Consider the following 17,659-nt stretch of genomic DNA (forward strand, 5'->3'; position numbering starts at 1 on the left):
CACACTTTAAAAAGTAGAGGTGAAATTTATTTTGCTAAAATATTTTACTTAATCCAGTGTATCCAATATACTATCATTTCTATGTGTAATTAACATAAAAAATACTAATGCGTTATTTTACATTTTTTTTATACTATGTCTTTGAACCCCGCTGTGTATTTTACATGTCAAGCACAGCTCCATTTGAATTAGCTACATTTCAAGGGCTCGACAGCCACAGTGGCTATGACTACTGTACTGAACAGTTCAGGTGGGGGCAAAGAAGTCATCCAGGAGTAATTTCAGGGCGGTGATAGCAATGAAAATGTTGACAATGTTGAGAATGGAGAGAAAGGCAAGTGTGTGACATTCTCCTGGCAGAATTAGCATGTCAGTTTGTCTGAAAGAGAGCCTTCGCACTGCTAACGTATATTTACACATTTGGCCTTCAGTCTGCATTGGAAAGGAGAATCGGTTCACATACAAGCTGTGATTTTGTTTATATTTCTGTTCTCAAAGATAGCTATTTGGTAGTGAAACCTACCACCTTTATCCAAGCCATGAAAATAGTGAAAATACTTTTGGAGGCTGATTTCCCTAGTGTGGAATGCAAGATTTGTGAAATTCAAGCATATCTGCTAGAATTCAAGCCCATTTTTATGTGATATGGGTCACAATCAATTCAATTCCACAATCATTGAATGAGTTCCCACTAATTGGAAGCTTGAGCTACTGAGCAATTATCCTTTGCAGAAGAGTAAACAAAAGCATAATTTATTAATTTGCTATTTATTCCCCCAGTTATGTAATTAGCTAACTGTTGCAGACTTACATTGTGGTATGTCTGTATGATGTAAAGGTACATAGACATAGTTTATTCAATTTTATGTTAAGCCATACGTGGAGATGATCTATTCTGTGCCTTTTCAGCTATCATGTCTTCATTTTACAAATGAAAAAAATTTAAAAAGAATAAAGGACTTGCCTAAATACAGTCAATGGGAGATTTAATGAGAGTACCCTGAGGTTATTTCTAAGGCTATTTCTATGGCTATATGTGTGTGCATGATAAACGAATAAAACATATTAATTTATTAAATAATTTCCTATCTTTGGAACTATTTTAAGCATATATGTTTCTAATAAAATGAATTGCAAGTAAGACCTCCAGTTCTTAAACAGAACAAAACTTGATTTGTCCCCAAACTGTGTCTTCATATTAGCAGAACTCTCTTATTCTTATGAGCATCTTTAACATATCTTTTTAAATGATCTGGATTGACTGTCTAGACTGTTTCAAGTTCCCTGGATAATTTCACAGCTCCCTCTTTGCTCTGACAATGTTCATATGACCTTGAGTTAAATTAGAGAGGTTTCTTTTCTTCTAAATGTTTCATATGCACTACATACATTACTTAATATTGGAGATTTTTGCTTTAAAAGTATAAGGGAAAAAATTTCCTGTTGAGTGATATTAAATATCACTTATCTGAGATTATCAGGTTACATGACTACACATTTTCCAGCCCTTTCTTTCTGAAAAAAAAAATCCACTGTTATTGAAATGTAAAGAAATTAATGCATTTTTAATCAAATCAATATACATTTGCTATAACAAGAGAACAATCCATTTTGAGTTGAGCACTGTGTTTTTTAAAACTAATAGAATCACGGCAGGTCAAGAAACAAATATATTGGAACTTAACTAAATGTGTCTGTTTTGTTGCTAATACTAATATGATTTCATTAGGAGCATCTGATAAATCTCAAGGGTTTGGACATTCTCTTCTGCTTTTTCATATAACAATGTGGGCAATTAAGAATTCAACAATTAGTTTAAGAATTCAGAAATTACTTTCCCCCAGGATAAACTCACCTCATGAGAAGTGAGGACCTGCAAAGGTGAGACACTCTGGATCCAGTAGGGAGTCTCCAATTTTGACACTAAGGAACTTATATTCTTATACCATGTCAGTCTCTGAAAGGTAGGGACACACCCAGAAGCACCCCATAATTTTTTCACTAATCACATACAAAGCCACAGGATGTCAGAGACTCTTGAAGTATTCTCTAATCCAAGCCTTTCAGCTGCAGATTCGATGCAGAACATAAACCTAAACTCTCGCAGAGTTTACTCCCATGTCCAGTTAGCGCCTCTCGAGGTAAACTCCCCATCAGCCTCTTCGAATTCTACTCTATTTTCTTTGTAACTAAAGGAATGTTTGCTAAGGTGCAATTAAGTGCCAAGAGTTCACCCTTTAAGCTTTAAGGCATTGCCCTTGGCTTTAGCTTTCAGAGATTTGGTGAGCAAATCTGTATTCACCCTGCTCAGACCCTTCGTGACTTTATAGACTTCAATCACATCCCCGCCAGCCTTCATCTTTCATATTATTCCATCCAAACTAAAGACATCTGAAGATTTGAAACATTTGGAAGCATTCCCTTTCATTTCCAGCCAAGATAAAAATAGAGGCTTCCATTGTGCTCTCAAGGAAAAAAAAAAAGTCTATGTTTTCGGTACTTGGGGCTGTCTCAAAAAAAATGAGATCTCACAGACTATATCTCTAGAGAAGGCACATGAACAGGAGACACTTAGGCCCACGAGAGACCCAAATCTAAATACCTACATCCACTCTCACCTTTAAAAGACTCCTCTTGCTTACGCAACCATTCCGGAGTGGGGATGCTGACCCATTTCTTTCTTTTGTATGTATTAAGGGAAAGTTGCCAGAGGAGGAAAGTGTACTGTCCCAAAATATTTCTTCCACAAATTATTTCTTCTTTATCTTTATCTTCCACACAGCTGTTGCTGATTTCTTTGATTTAATAAATTGTATGTGTTTTTTCAAGGTAAGAATATTTCTCCTAGCATGAGCTGTAAAACACAAATGTCTCTGAGTTAATTTACCAGTTATCTACACGTAGACTGTGCATTGTTTTAATCAGATTGCTTTCCTTACTGATACTCATGTAAGATGAACACTAAAAGAATTGTGACTTTTTGACCAGAAGAATAAAAACAGAAGCACAGGGCACTAACAAGAAAGTTAGGTTTGAACTGTCAGATCAATAAGGAGCATTGGACCACCAGCAGATAATGTAAGGTCCTGATCCTTGGGTAGGAGAAGAGAAGAAGGAGGAAACACAGGCCAAAGAGACAGAAGAAAGTAGGAAAGAAGCCAATACACCCAGATTGTAGGTATTTGCAAAAGAACATTTGTTGAAAGTTTAATTCTTACAATTGTCTTGCAAATTACAGGTTATTATGCCAATGTACAGATATGAAAACTGAGGCTCAGAGAATCTAATGAAGTTTCAAAGGCTACATCTATCACTTATTGAATATTATATACTAAATATATAAATTTTCTCAGAGAATCCTCAAAATAATTCTAGGAAGTAGGTACTATTGTATGCATTTTAAAGTTGAGAAAACAGGGGCACCTGGGTGGCTCAGTCGGTTAAGCTTCCGACTTCAGCTCAGGTCATGATCTCATAGTTTGTGGGCTTGAGCCCCACTTCCGGCTCTCTGCTGACAGCTCAGAGCCTGGAGCCTCCTTCGGATTCTGTGTGTGTCTCTCTCTCTGCCCCTGCCCCACTCATGCTCTCTCTATTTCTCATAAATAAGTAAACTTTTAAAAAATAAATAAATACACTTGAGATAACAAAGAGAGAATTTAAGGTTCCAGGGATCCAGAAGTAGTAAAGGACAGAGCTGGGGTTAGAACCCAGGTTTTTCTGACTCCAAGGCTCCAAACCACTAAGCAGCGCTATCCTTCTACCTCAAAGTCAAAACTGTTCTGCTATACCACAGCAATCCAGCACCTTGCTGGCGATAGAGTTTGCTGCTTGGGGTATTCAGTCAAAGATTTTTTAGCAGGCTTTTTTATAACCCCATCTCCCTTTTTTTGTTGTTGTTCATTAAGATTGCCCAGTAAATTCTCATACTATCCTCAGTTATGCAAGTTTGCTCACAAAAGCCTTTCCAAGAAACCGGGTGTCCGTGGTATTGGTTCCAGACATTCTAATGACTACTTATGTGTCTTAGCATCAACCACAGGGACCACTAGGGACAAAGTCACATCAATGAAATGAGAGGATTAGAGCCCTCTTAGCACCAAAATTCCATAATCTTTTTGCAGTCTTCTGTCGACTTGGCGAATTGCAAATCTTCTCCTAAGTATTAAAATTTTGTGTATATTTAGCACAAACTGGAGAAGGTAGAGAACCGTTGCAGATTTGTTGTTAAAGCTCCATTGTTGTCTCTACTGCACACAATGTAATGTTGGAGATAATGTATCTGCGGCTTCCTTGTGTGGATACTCCACAATATTAGCTTTGAGGCTTTGTGTTTGTTTAATTCCATTTGCAAACTGGATTCCACAATGTCACCAAGAGTAAAGCATCTTGCCATTCAGCATCTATGGAGTAGAGAATATATGCCACAAACTTCAGGAATAAACATGAATGTTGACATATAAATTGTGTTCTGTGAGAACTCACAGTATAGAGGAGGGACCAGACAATTATCATAGCTAGCTAACTTTTAATGAGCATCCGATATATGCCAAGCAGTGCTCTGAGCACTTTACATGGATTGTCTCATTTAATCCTCATGTGTGGAGTATGAGGTAAATACTAGTGATATCCTCATTTGACAGATGAAGAAACCGAGTCTAAAGGAGTTAATTAGCTTTTTTAAAATCACAGAGATAGTAAATGCTGGAGTTTGGGTTATACTTCAGGCTTTAGGTTTTAGCTTATACACTGGCCCTTCCTGCTGTACTACTGTCTTATAGTACTTTAGTAAAATTTATGACAAAGGTATCCATGGGAAGCTGTAGGAGCAGAGATAAGGAACATATGACCTAGTCGGGGCTTCAGAAATTTCTGGAAAAGTATGTCTTGAGTTTGAGGTTATTGATTTTTTCTTTGGAGAGGATCTTTTCCTTAGTATTGATGATCAAATAAATTGGAATTAAATACTATTTATTTTTTATACCATTATTATTACAATTGAGACAATTTTTATTTCATTCAAAAAAAGGGATTGGGGAAAACCATCCAGTTGGAAATTATTTATTCAAGTTATTTGTTTGAATTCAACCCAAACTTTAAAATTATTTGAACAAGTTATCAAGAGAATAAATTCTGAATAAATTCAGAACTATAGAACAAAGAATAAACTGAATGACTTCACATGTAGTATTTTAAAAACCAGCAAAATGTGTCTTTTTAGAGTTCTCTTAATTGTGCTTCAATTAAAAAATATTAATAATGTGATTTTTGCTTTACTAGTGGGGGAAAAAAGGAACAAGGGAGGTGGTAAATGCTTTCTGACAACACCAACCTGAAACTCTGGCAAAACTGAAGTTTACTTTGGATGTCCTAGGCCAGCCTTATCTGATCAATTTCTGTTATTTTCCTTAAGCACGGCCCTCAATTTCAACTCCATTTTCTTCTATTATGTGATGTTGTTCAAATCAAAATCAAAGATGAAGTTCAGACTAGAGAGTAAAAATGGACTTGTCCATGGGACACATTTGTTGGGGTCAGAAGGGCAAAGGAGTGAAAGCCAGAATGTCGCTGCCTGTAATCATCCCCTCTGATACTACAAAGAACAGACATTCAGTAACCTCTGAGAGATGATGAAACTCTGGAGAGCATTCTCACTACAGGAAGGTGGCAAGGAAGCCAAAATAAACAACACAACTTTTAGGCTCAAGCCCACACATGCTTATGACAAAAGGTATTGACAAACTTATCTTCTCTACCATCACCTCCCACCCTCCACCATACCCTAAGGCAGAGCTGTGAGCCATGCCTGACTTTGAAAACAATTCTTAGGTCATTAGGCACCATCTATAAAGTCCAGGCACTAGCTAACTGGAGGCTTAATGGTACCAAGTATCAGTGGGTTAGAGTCATAAGACTTATTCTCTTCACTTGCCTTCTTCTACTCAAACTGTGGCCCATCTACATTTCCACAAATCCCTAAGGGCAGATTTTACTTACTCACCTTTTACCTACCAACCTGCCAGGCAGTCGCTTACTTTTAAAGATGACTCCCTAAGGGTAGTTAACTGGGAATACTCTGTCTTGAAATGTCTCTAATTGCTTCCTTATTTTTGTCTAGTTTTTTGTGTGTTCCAAAATGACCTTAAGGTCTTTTACTGAGCAAATCTTTTTATATTAGCCTTCTAATCATTTCACGATTTTTAAAAAATTTATTTTACTCTAGTCCAGCCAAAAATCAGAGTACTTAAATAAAACCATCCCTTGGTGTCACTTTCAATTCCAAGATTTCATGATCCCATAAGAATTTTTACTAGAAGTATTGGGGCCAACAAAGAAAAGCAACCATAAAAGTGAAACAGGATTGTTTTAGGTTCAACACAAAAAAGGAATTCTTAAAGATATGAATAAATTAAAAGTAGGACTTTGTATGGGAGCCTGGGTGGCTCAGTTGGTTAAGCAGCCGACTTTGGCTCAGGTCTTGATCTCACAGCTCGTGGGTTTGAGCCCCATTTCGGTTTCTGTGCTGACAGCTCAGAGCTGCAGCCTGCTTCAGAATCTGTATCTCCCTCTCTGCCTGTCCCCCACCCACACTCTGTCTCTAAAATATAAATAAATAAATAAATAAATAAATAAATAAATAAATAAAAGTAGAACTTTGTATAATACCTTTCTATGGTGGACCTTGAGAATAAACTATCTTTGAGGATAGATTAGACTTGATTATTTCTTGAGCTCCTTCCTATCCAAAGACAATTGTATTTATACCTTAAATCAGTGTTTCTTAAAATGAGCTCAGGGACCATAACCTCAGAATTAGTATGTTCATAAATATTCAGATTTCTAGGCTTCACCCCAGAATGCACATTTTTAGCAAACCTCCTAGCTAATATTTATGCATCATAAAATTTAAGAACCACTACAGAATTAAGAAGAGACTTCCAAATAGTATTTCTGAATGTTTCTAAAGAGGTGCAAATTAGGTATTAAGGTAGAAATCTTTGCTCTGAAGATTGGCCCCTTCTGTAAATACCAAATCATAATGCTAGAGATCTCTGAAAAAGGAAAGGAGTCTAATAAAAATCCCTTAATCTTTTCGTCTGCTAAAGTATTTTCAAAGATTTTTTTTTTTTCAAACTCACTATGGAATGTTTAAAGTCTAAAGAGTTCAGAGTTTGTTCTGATCCAACCCATTCATTTTACAGGAAAGGAAAGTGAGAAGGGAAAGATTACAGCTTACCCATGGTCAGTCAGCTAGGAAGGCCAATGGAAGGCTTACAATTCAATTGTTGGTCCTTGTTCCAGTACTCACCTCAAGGTGAATTTCTGCCTACGTGGACTATTTCTACAATATGTTTTCAACAATGTTCTTTGATTTATTTTGTTTTAATGACAGAGATTTCTTTTTAAACTCAAAGATGAGCAAGTCACAAAATATAACATTTACCACTCAGTATTACAACTCAAATTTTACCCAGATCATTCTTTAGTACTCAAAGTACTAAAGAGTTGTGGTAGCTACAACTATATTTTAGATAAATTAATCTATTGATCGATTAAAAGATTCACAGATGAGACCTATATATGTATGGTAGCTAGGGCAATTCACAGAGACATTTCTAGCAGAGCTATTAAATATTCTAGAAAAGGATTGCCTGTCATTCTGCTCATATAAGTATATCTAATATTCATACATTCATTCAATTTACCAATATTTGTCAAGTGCCAACCATGTGCCAGGTATTACGCCATTCTATTGTAGTTGCATCTTTTATGGAAATCAGGTTCTAGGATTAGCACTAGAAGCAAACCTCACAGAATCAAAATTACCATTGGGAAAAAAATCTATTAGGAAGGTTTATAACCCCTTCTCCCAGTTCCTTCTCTGACCGAGCACTAGGTGAAGTTCTTAGTTTGCTTTTAGTGACATGTTGTTGTTAAAATTAAGTCTCCTTAAACATTTGAATCATTGTGCATAGAAGTACTCAGTGTAAGAAGCACATAAGGACTGAGACCAACTCAGGAAACAACTTGGGTTCACATCTATCTCTTGCTCATTTATTGGATGAAAAGGCAAGCAGAATCATCCACTCCATTTAAATTATTTTTTTCTTCTCTTTTTTCCCCCAAGTGGATAGAGTTGAATTCAAGTGATTTAAATCCAAGTATGTTGGGACCTCTTCCCGTTTGTCATCATAACCTGTTGTCATTTTGCATCATACTGTTCAATCTACATGCTATTCTCTTAAATTGGCTCATCTACACCCACTGGATGGAAAAATGTAAGAGACTTTCTGTCAAGGGGGGAGCCTCAGTTTTAACCTCTCTATTGCTAATATCTTCAGGCTGCTATTCAAGTACATATTCAGTGTTTTACTATCTTCTTGGCCTTGACCTCCTGGCCTCAAGCCGGCAGCTCAAACAGTTGCTATACCCTGGAATAAAGAGTTGGTTCCCTGGCTTGGAAACTGCTGACACTTTTCCCTAGTGCTCCCTAAGCTATTAGGTCAATGGTGGATCCTAAATTCCTTTGATTTGCATAGTATTCGCTTCCTACTGCGGCCCCATTCTCCACATGAGCCCCAAATCCTGGAACAACTCCAAATAACATATTTAGATCAGTAATAAAGTTTGGTTACACTTCTATAGTTTATCCTATCAAATTGCCTAAGCTCTGAGGAGGGAGGGAGAAATTGTTTCCAGAAACCATCAATTCACAGCCCATTTATCAACCCTATAGAACAAAGGGTACCATGTGGCACTGAATTATGGGGATTCTTGTCCATTAAAAATAGGATTGACAGCAACAGCTTATTTCACAGAATCCTCTAACTGGAGGTCATTAAATCCAATGACTTCTTGATTGGCCCTGAATTAAGAACCAAAAGATGAAAGACTCCACATTTCCCATCTCTAATCTTATGAGCCACTCAACCTAAATCCTGGGCTTTATTGTCAAGCATCATACTACGTGGAGTAGCATAACAAGCCCCTAACCAGATCAAGCTCACTCAAGCTACAGTATAACAGCATCAGGATTAATAACTTCCAGGCTAGTGACCACAAGCTACGAAGAGCTAACATTTCTCTAGCTTTGGAAAAATCTGAAGATATCCTGCCACCAAGAGAAATAGTAATGGCACAGCTGACAAGCACTGAAACTTGGGACTCAGTCGTATTTTATTTTGCTTTCATTCCCCAGTTCTCATTATATTTCCAGCCCCCATCCTCTTCAATAAACATATCTTAATGAAAGTCTTTAAGAAAAAAAAAGTGACTAGAAAACATGTAAAGAAATATTCTTTAATACATGAGTGGTAATTAAAATGTGAGCATGCCCTGAGGGCAGAAAATGGATACCTCTGTTAGGAATTTCAAAGCTAATAAATACAGCAATATAAATACACCATTAAATTGCATTGTAACCAACAAACAGACATATGAATTATTGAGCCGTACATAAACTTTAGGACCTGACTGCAGAAAAGGCCAAGAGCAACCAAAAAAGGTCCAAATTAATTGAGCAAGTAATAGGATACAGGAGGGTAAAAGGTTTAAAATGGAACAGCTGAAGCCCTGAAGTACATTCTCAAGAGAAGAACACCACGTGGAGAGAGATACAGAGAGAGAGAGAGAGCAGAAGAGAAGCGACATGGAAGAGTTCAGAGGTTATTCTGCTAAATGCATACCTTGTGGCTTAGATCTCAGCACTGACGCCAGTTTGATTCTGAAGATAGAATATGTTTCTAGAAGCACAGCTGTGGAAACAAAATGAGATTCTATTTTAAATATAATATAGAGCACTGTCTGTGTACCTTTATTAAAAGTCTACTGCAAGCTTCTACTTCTGACCCTGATGGAGTATCAGGGACCAGATTTACCCTTTCACCTTAAGTAACTTTACAAAACAGACCAAACATATGAAGCACTAGTTTCCAGACATTGGACAATAGGAAGCACAGGTCAGTGATGCCTGAGTGAAAGAGTACAAACCAGGTGAGTTTTACCTCGACTGCTCCCTTTTACTGCCTTGAGAGAGTATCTAGGCTATAATGGAGACAGGCTCAGCCAAACAGAGCCTGGCTTTCTCCCTGAGTTGAGAAGATAGAGCTGACTAAGAAGGGAGGCCAAGTAGGTAGAATTCACAGCATGCCGTACCAGAGAGGGGAATCTCGTGTTCGAAAGATATACAGAGGGTTTCTCTGAGTACTCACCTGACAGCTGACCAGGACACGTATGTGTGAGGAAATTACTGAGGACAGGTAAAGACGGCTGAAAAGAAGCAATCCACAGAGTTCACACACATCTGAAAATAGTTCCATTTCTCCCCTGCCCCCACCAGAGTAGAAAACCTTATAACACACAGAGCATCAGGTGGAGGACTCAGAAGGCTATCGACTCAGTAGTGAGAAAAAATTATTCCTGGACGGAAGGTTACTCCACTTAGCAAATTTTCAAAACAGGCCTACCGGATCAAACTGTTTCCAAGTGACTTAAATGTGTCCAGAACAAAGTTCAAGCATATTTAAAAGAATGCAAAATATATTCAGCACCCAACAAGATAAAATTCACAGTAACTGGCATCCAATGAAAAATCACCAAGCATGCAAAGAAGCATAATGAGGAGAAAAACAATGACTAGAAACAGATTCAGAAATGACACAAATGATGGAACAGGTGGGCAAAAATATTAAAACAAATACCACAACTATATTCCATTTATCCAAGGTAGAGCAGTGTCTCTCAGCTTTGGTGCTCCTGCCATTTGGAGCCAGATAATTCTTCACTGAGGGAGCTGTCCTGTGTACTATAGGATGTTTAGCAGCAGCCTGGCCTCTACCCACTAGATTCCAGTAGCGTTCCCCATGCTCCCCTGTGACAAGCAAAATATCTTCAGACATTTTCATCCGTCTCCTCGAGGGCAAAATTACCTCTGGTTGAGCACCACTAAGGTAGAGGAAACCATGAGCAAGTCAAGGAGACTTGCTCCCAAAAAATTAAAATTTCTATAGATGAAAAATGCAATCAGATGAAAAATACACTGAGTGAAATAAACAGCAGATTAGACGCCACAGGAATAAAATGAATAAACCTGGATCTAAAATGACAGAAACTCTCCAAAATGAAACACAGAGAGAGTCTACCCTGTTGTAGAGTTGTTTCTCATAGTACATGTTCCATGAATGGTGTTAGCACATCAGCTACAGGGCTGTTGTAGCGAACCAGTCTAATGAAAAAGGATGGTAGGATGAAAACAACGGTGGCGATGGTAGGAAAGCAGTTCCACAACTGCTACTACTAATAGTGTAGCAGTATAAGGACTAGCTAACATTGAGTTTTCTGTACCAGACACTTTGCTAAGTACTTTGTATGCACTCTTTCATTTAATATTCACAGCAATCCTGAGAGTTAGAAATCACCATTCCTGTTTACAGATAAGGAAGCTGAATTTCAAACACTTTCAATAAATAGCAAAGATCACAGGATCATAGGATCACACAGCTACCAACCGTAAAAGAGGAATCGCAACCTACATCTACTCTACTCTAGAGACTGCTTTTCTAACCACTGGGCTTCCTGATACAGAATGACTGGTTGAAAGCAAGGTATTTGAGAGAGAATTCAAAGAAGAATCAAAGTGGAATTTGATGACTGACTTGGATGTAGAAGAAAGAAAATACAGCAAATGGAAAGTATATTTTCCAAGAAAAAGCAGAAGGGTCAAAAATATAAATAAAGCTGTATACATGCACAGCCCATAGAACTTTAGGGCTGGAGGGAATATGAAAGATAATCTCTTCCAGACGCAGATGCACATGCTCACACACACACATACACACACACACACACACACACACACACACACATGCTTTTAAACAGCAAAATAAATACAGATCTAGAGACTTTGATTTCCTTTTCTACATTTGTTGAGTGTTTTAGTTTTTAAAATGTTTTTATTTATTTTTGAGAAAGAAAGAGACAGAGTGTGAGCAGGAGAGGGTTAGACAGAGAGGGAGACACAGAATCTGACACAGGCTCCAGGCTCTGGGTTGTCAGCACAGAGCCCAACATGGGTCTCAAACCCACGAACTGGGAGATCATGACCTGAGCCAAAGTCAGATGCTTAACTGACGGAGCCACCCAGGCGCCCTTGAGTGTTTTAAATGACTTGTTTAGTTGACCCAGCTAGTTAAAGGCTATGCCAAGACTTAAGCTCTAATTGTGCTCTTTCTACTCCGACGCCCTGTTTCTCCTGTATAAATATGTAAACGTGCCTACCCCATGCCTAACACATGGCAGATTCCTAATAAATATTAGATGTTTTATTGACAACCAATTAAGCCATTCAAACGACTTGTGCATATAGACACAGCATTACTGCACGGGGGCAGATCCATTCTGAAACTGCCTCATCTTATTCTTCACAGAATAATCTTATTTACTATCAAATGGTATAGCCAAGTCACAGGGACTGCAGAAAGAACAGATGTTTTAAGGGTTATTTCCCCTCACATAGTGTGTTCTTGAAACCCTCTCATGTTAAAGCACCTAACACCAGAGCAGAACGGGAATAGAATAATCATCTTCACATAGACAGCATTACCCATGTTTACAATCCTTCACACAAGAGGGATCAGCTGATGAAGGCAGCCAGTCTGAATGTACAATTATAGGAGCATGACGAAAACCAGGTGAACCATTCACCACAGGGTCTGAATCATTCAGACCCTGTATCAGCCCCCAAACCAAAACGGTGGCCTTAATCCCTTTATCCCCACATTCTGCTCACACAATCGGTATGCCCAGTTAGAGATGGTTTTCTCTGCATGAGACTGCTGTCCTGAGCAACATGTGACATGATTTGCCTTCAGAGAACCTCTCCATCGCCCTTGGCACCAACATTTCCTAATGTTTATGTTTTTGAGACGAGAGTGTTGGTGATAAAGCTCTCGGTCACACGGAGGTGCCTTTTTGCTCTGGCAGTTCACAAGATATTCAGTTTTATTTAATGGCTTAACTGCTTCATAATTGCTCATATTCAGCTGCTCCTAAGCCTGAATGATCTCAGCTTTTAATATGCCTTGTCTAATTTTTAGCCACATCAATCTATACAAATAGCTCATCACTACTCTGAAATGCTAATGCTTGTCACATATTTCAATCGCCTCTATAAGACCTTGTTCCTGTGTTCATAAATCTTGTTAACATTTCAGGACCTTTATTTTCTTGTCCAATGATTCAAAGATACATACAGATAGATATAGATATAGATATAGATATAGATATAGATATACATATACATATAGATGTATAAGACCTCATCTTTTCCAAGGATTCAATATTTTTTAAATATGAAATAAAAAAAGATAAGTGACTTCTTTTTTACTAAATCTACTTAACACTATTTATAATTATTTGTAGCATTTTACACCTTCTGCCTTGTTTTCATGGTTATTCACATATTTTTCTTACCTCCTCTTCTTGTTTATAAACACTATGCGATAAACCAAGGAGACAAAAAACAACTGGGGGAAGAGGGGGAAGAGGGGCCAGAGGCCACTTTTCAAGATGTTATCTGAGAACTGAACAGTGGGAATGGAAAGTCACAATGAGGACTGGTTCAGTTCTCTTACTTTCTGTAGAACAGCATGCAAATCAACAGTCACGATGTGACAGTGACCTATTTCATCAGAATGTTAATTTCTCCAGTAAGGTAAGTAATTACATCATCAGAAAGGGGTAGGGCAATAACAAGAAAAAGTTTCCAAGTCAGCTTGAAGTGTAAAGATGCAACTGTAACATGCCCCATAACAGGGTAAATGACATCGACTGGAGATCCACAAAGGTCCTCTAAGTTACTGATACTGTCTTTCTAGATTATCTGTTAAGTATATGCTGATATATTAGTCTGTCTAATTACATCCTCCAAGGTAGAGACTATTATTTTTTTAAAAGCAACCTCTCTATCTTTATGTTCTGTTTACGGTATATCACCCCCACGAAAACATAAGCTCTGAGAATCCTGAAACTCTGTTGGTTTTTTTTCACAACAGCGTACCCAGCTGTGGAATAAGGCACATAGTAGGCTCTCAATGTGCTAAAGAAATGAGTGATACTAACCTGGTATCAATGTGAACTTAAACTGGTTGCTAATAAGACTGTGCGGCCCTTGGGCCCAGAAGGGAGCTTTCACAACTAAATAAAATAGTGTCTATTCTTAAAACCAATCAAGTGCCCCGACGATAAATGACTCTTACAATGGTCCTATATTCTTTAGGCTGCAAATGCTAGACGTGGCAGATCTGAGCAGCAGCCCATCCCTGCCCCTCTTGCAACTCCATGCACCCCAGACACCCAGGCTCAGGAAGAAAGCAAAAAACAGTGGCCCAAGGAATGCGCTCACAGGAGTTGATGCTCTTCCAGAGGACTTTCAAAGCACCACTACTGCTCGTAGGAAGGGTGACCATCTGGTACTATCTCCCAGCTCTCCTCTTCCTTGGTCTCTTTTCTGAGCTGAGAATGTACAGGGTTTCTCTCTCTTTTCGGTAACTTAATAGCAATACAGTACCACAGATTGAACGTTCAGTGTTTGTTTCAATTCCTACATGTAAATATCCATTTTCCTTAAACCCAGTGTCATTACCTTCAAGGGCATAATCATCCACAGGACTGTTTCAGTTGTATCTACCAGAATTCATTATTACCCAAGCACCGTAAAATCATTCACAGATCGTGGTCTTCCCTGAGAGCAGAAAAATAAGGTACTTGACATAATTCTTAACTACATTGACTGGACCTTCCACAAATGTTCCAATAAAAGAATTGTTCTTTCTCCCTCGTCAAGTACTTATTACCCTTAATAGCACCTGTTATGACTGAGGCCTTTAGCAGAAAGAATGTTAGCTTAAAATTGTATGTTGTTAGTTATAATTTGCCTGCTGGGAAAAATGTTGCGTAAGTAATAAATACATTTTATTAATAGAAAACTAGGTCAGAATAAAAAAGTCCACTCTCCAACTACCTTTCTTCTCTTTCCCCTAATTTGTGCTACTTTCCAAAAGCTGCAGGTGCTCCCGGGAATGACTATAACAGCTGGAGCAGGGTTCTCCTTACAAAAGCAGCCATAGGGAAACTACTTGCATCAAATTGGTCTCCTGTGTTCTGGCCTCCCTTTCTGCAACAATTTACCTCCATTTAGTTTCTCCTCCCTTTCATTAATGTCACATGGCATCATGATCTGATAAACCCATTCACAGTAAAACATCAGAGGACTAGCATGTCACTTTGCTCAGGGGTATTTGTGTTTCAAAGAAGGTGTGGGAGGTAAAAAAGCAATATTTAAACCAAAGTAATTAATTTTTAATGGAATTTCAAGTCTTTTTCATCTACCAGTAAGATCCAACTACCCACAGATCTCAGAGACATTCATTTTTTTATTCATTTATCCATTCAGTCACCAGATGTTTATTGAGAGCTTACTATGTACCAGTCACTCAGCAAAGTACTAAAAATGTAATAATATGGCAGACCTAGTCCCTGACCTCACAGAATTTATACACAATTCTCTCAATCTTGGTTCACATAAGAACACTGAAGCCTGATTCAACTTTGTAGCCAACACACTTCAAATACCTTTTACTTCTTTCGAGGCCCCCAAACTCCCAGAAATTTCTATCCCGATTTTAACTAAAAAGCATTTCCCAGTTCTGATATCTGTCAAGTCTTTAATTTCTCCTCAACCTCTACGACTAAAAAGTTGATCTGCCAGAAGTGTTCCAAAACTTTTCTCTACAACACTTCAGGGTCAGTTTCAAATTTACAAACTGGAGAGACCCCTTGAATAGTTTCTCTGTAAAATGATCCTCGAGGTAAAAGTAGCAGCTTTCTTCAAAAAGGAAAGTCATTCGGTACGTTAGGAAGTGTGACATCACACCTTCCAGCAGCAGCCCATCACAGAAATAAGAGGCCAACTGACCCAAAGAGAACCTGAGTGATAGCAAACAGCCTGGAAAAGGCAATCAGTATCCATAAGAATAATCACTCTAGATGTTTCCACCCGGCCACCATTCTGTCAGAGTCTGTGCCTTGCCCCTGGATACACCCCTTTTAATCATTTCTCTTTAATTGTCAGATAGATTTTTTTCTGGTTTTGCTCATATCATTAAATATTTTTCTTTTTTTTTCTTTTTTTTAATTTTTTTTTTCAACGTTTATTTATTTTTGGGACAGAGAGAGACAGAGCATGAACAGGGGAGGGGCAGAGAGAGAGGGAGACACAGAATCGGAAACAGGCTCCAGGCTCCGAGCCATCAGCCCAGAGCCCGACGCGGGGCTCGAACTCACGGACCGCGAGATCGTGACCTGGTTGAAGTCGGACGCTTAACCGACTGCGCCACCCAGGCGCCCCCATTAAATATTTTTCTATTTTGTTTCAGCCTCATCAGTTTCAACATGGATAGTGTGTCTTGATCCCATCCTGCAGAAGCTAGGGGGAAAAGGACAATTTTGCCACTGAAACCTAAAGTTTGACATCAAAATACGATGGGATTTATCAAAGAAGCCAGTGACAGGCAGGAGACATATTTCCAGATGACCTAAGGGTATCAGGTAAAACTCTCAGTGGTGATACAGGAGCACTGTGGATGGCAATAATGGTCAAAAGTCCACTGAACCAAAGTTGTGGTTGTAGCAAAGGAAAAGGAGGTCATTTTGGAGCAAACACCATTCGTAAATTTGGGGACGGCTGAATTAAATTAGTAGGCTGCAAAGAAACTTATTTCTGGAGACAATTTTCAGGGCTGCTCTAGCAGACTTTGAAGACCAGGAATTAGAGATACTTTTAAAAACTGTTTGATCTATATATAGGGAAAAGAAGCTATATAAAGGAAAGGGAAGTAAAATACTCAGCTGGTTCTATGTGAAGCAGAGCAAAGTCTTTTCTAGTAATGTTTTGCATGTGGAGCCATGCTACAATTACTTTAAAATGACTAAGGTTAATAGTTGGAGCATCCAAACAATACTGCAAAAATTTAGAAGGCTATAAGTAAATAGTTATTAGGATATTTGGAAATAAATTTAGACAGGTGTACAAATCTTGATGGTGACTTAAAAAAAAACAGTGCTGGCAAAAGAAAAAACTGTAGATAATAATAATCAAGATTTTAAATTTTCCTCTGGATTTAAGCCAAAAAAATCCACATCTAAATCTGACCTACAACTGTGGTCTTCACATGTCTATTTTAAGTGGGTAATATCTATCTTCTGTCTTAAGCTTTTATGATTACTTAAAGTATATAATCCTTTCTTGCTACTATCCCCAACTTATTTCTTGCAAGGAGACAGACCATTTTCATTACATAAAGGAAATTCCTCTGTGCCCCACCCCTCACATACACACACATCTTCTTTCCCTACAACAACCCCTCCCAGCTATAAAGAAGAGGTTGGGCCTTGGGAATGGTAACTTTGCCCTGCCCTGACTACATATGTCCTCAGGAATCACAGTCCAAGTGAGTAAGGGGTTGAGTAATTCATTTATTCAGAATAGAGCTGTTAATTCACAGTCCTTGGTCATGAATTTTTCCCATCTCCAAGATGCAAAACATTCTACTCTGTCACCTCCATTAGACGAAATTCCAGCCCTGTTTCAAAGTTCCATTCAAGT

The 17,659-nt window shown here is 38.2% G+C and overlaps 1 long non-coding RNA gene across 5 annotated transcripts in view; it reads right to left on the reverse strand.

The window, feature by feature from the left end:
- Positions 1–17,659, reverse strand: part of LOC109502683 — a 200,189-nt gene that overhangs the window by 165,956 nt on the left and 16,574 nt on the right. For all 5 annotated transcript variants that reach the window (XR_002744798.2, XR_006583194.1, XR_006583193.1 and 2 more), the window contains 2 exons: positions 9,684–9,752; positions 2,619–2,854 (listed from right to left, as the gene is read on the reverse strand). This is a non-coding gene — a long non-coding RNA (uncharacterized LOC109502683). The remainder of the gene's footprint in view (positions 1–2,618; positions 2,855–9,683; positions 9,753–17,659) is intronic.

The sequence above is a fragment of the Felis catus genome, chromosome C1, assembly GCF_018350175.1.
Source record: "Felis catus isolate Fca126 chromosome C1, F.catus_Fca126_mat1.0, whole genome shotgun sequence".
Classification (NCBI taxonomy): Eukaryota; Metazoa; Chordata; class Mammalia; order Carnivora; family Felidae; genus Felis; species Felis catus.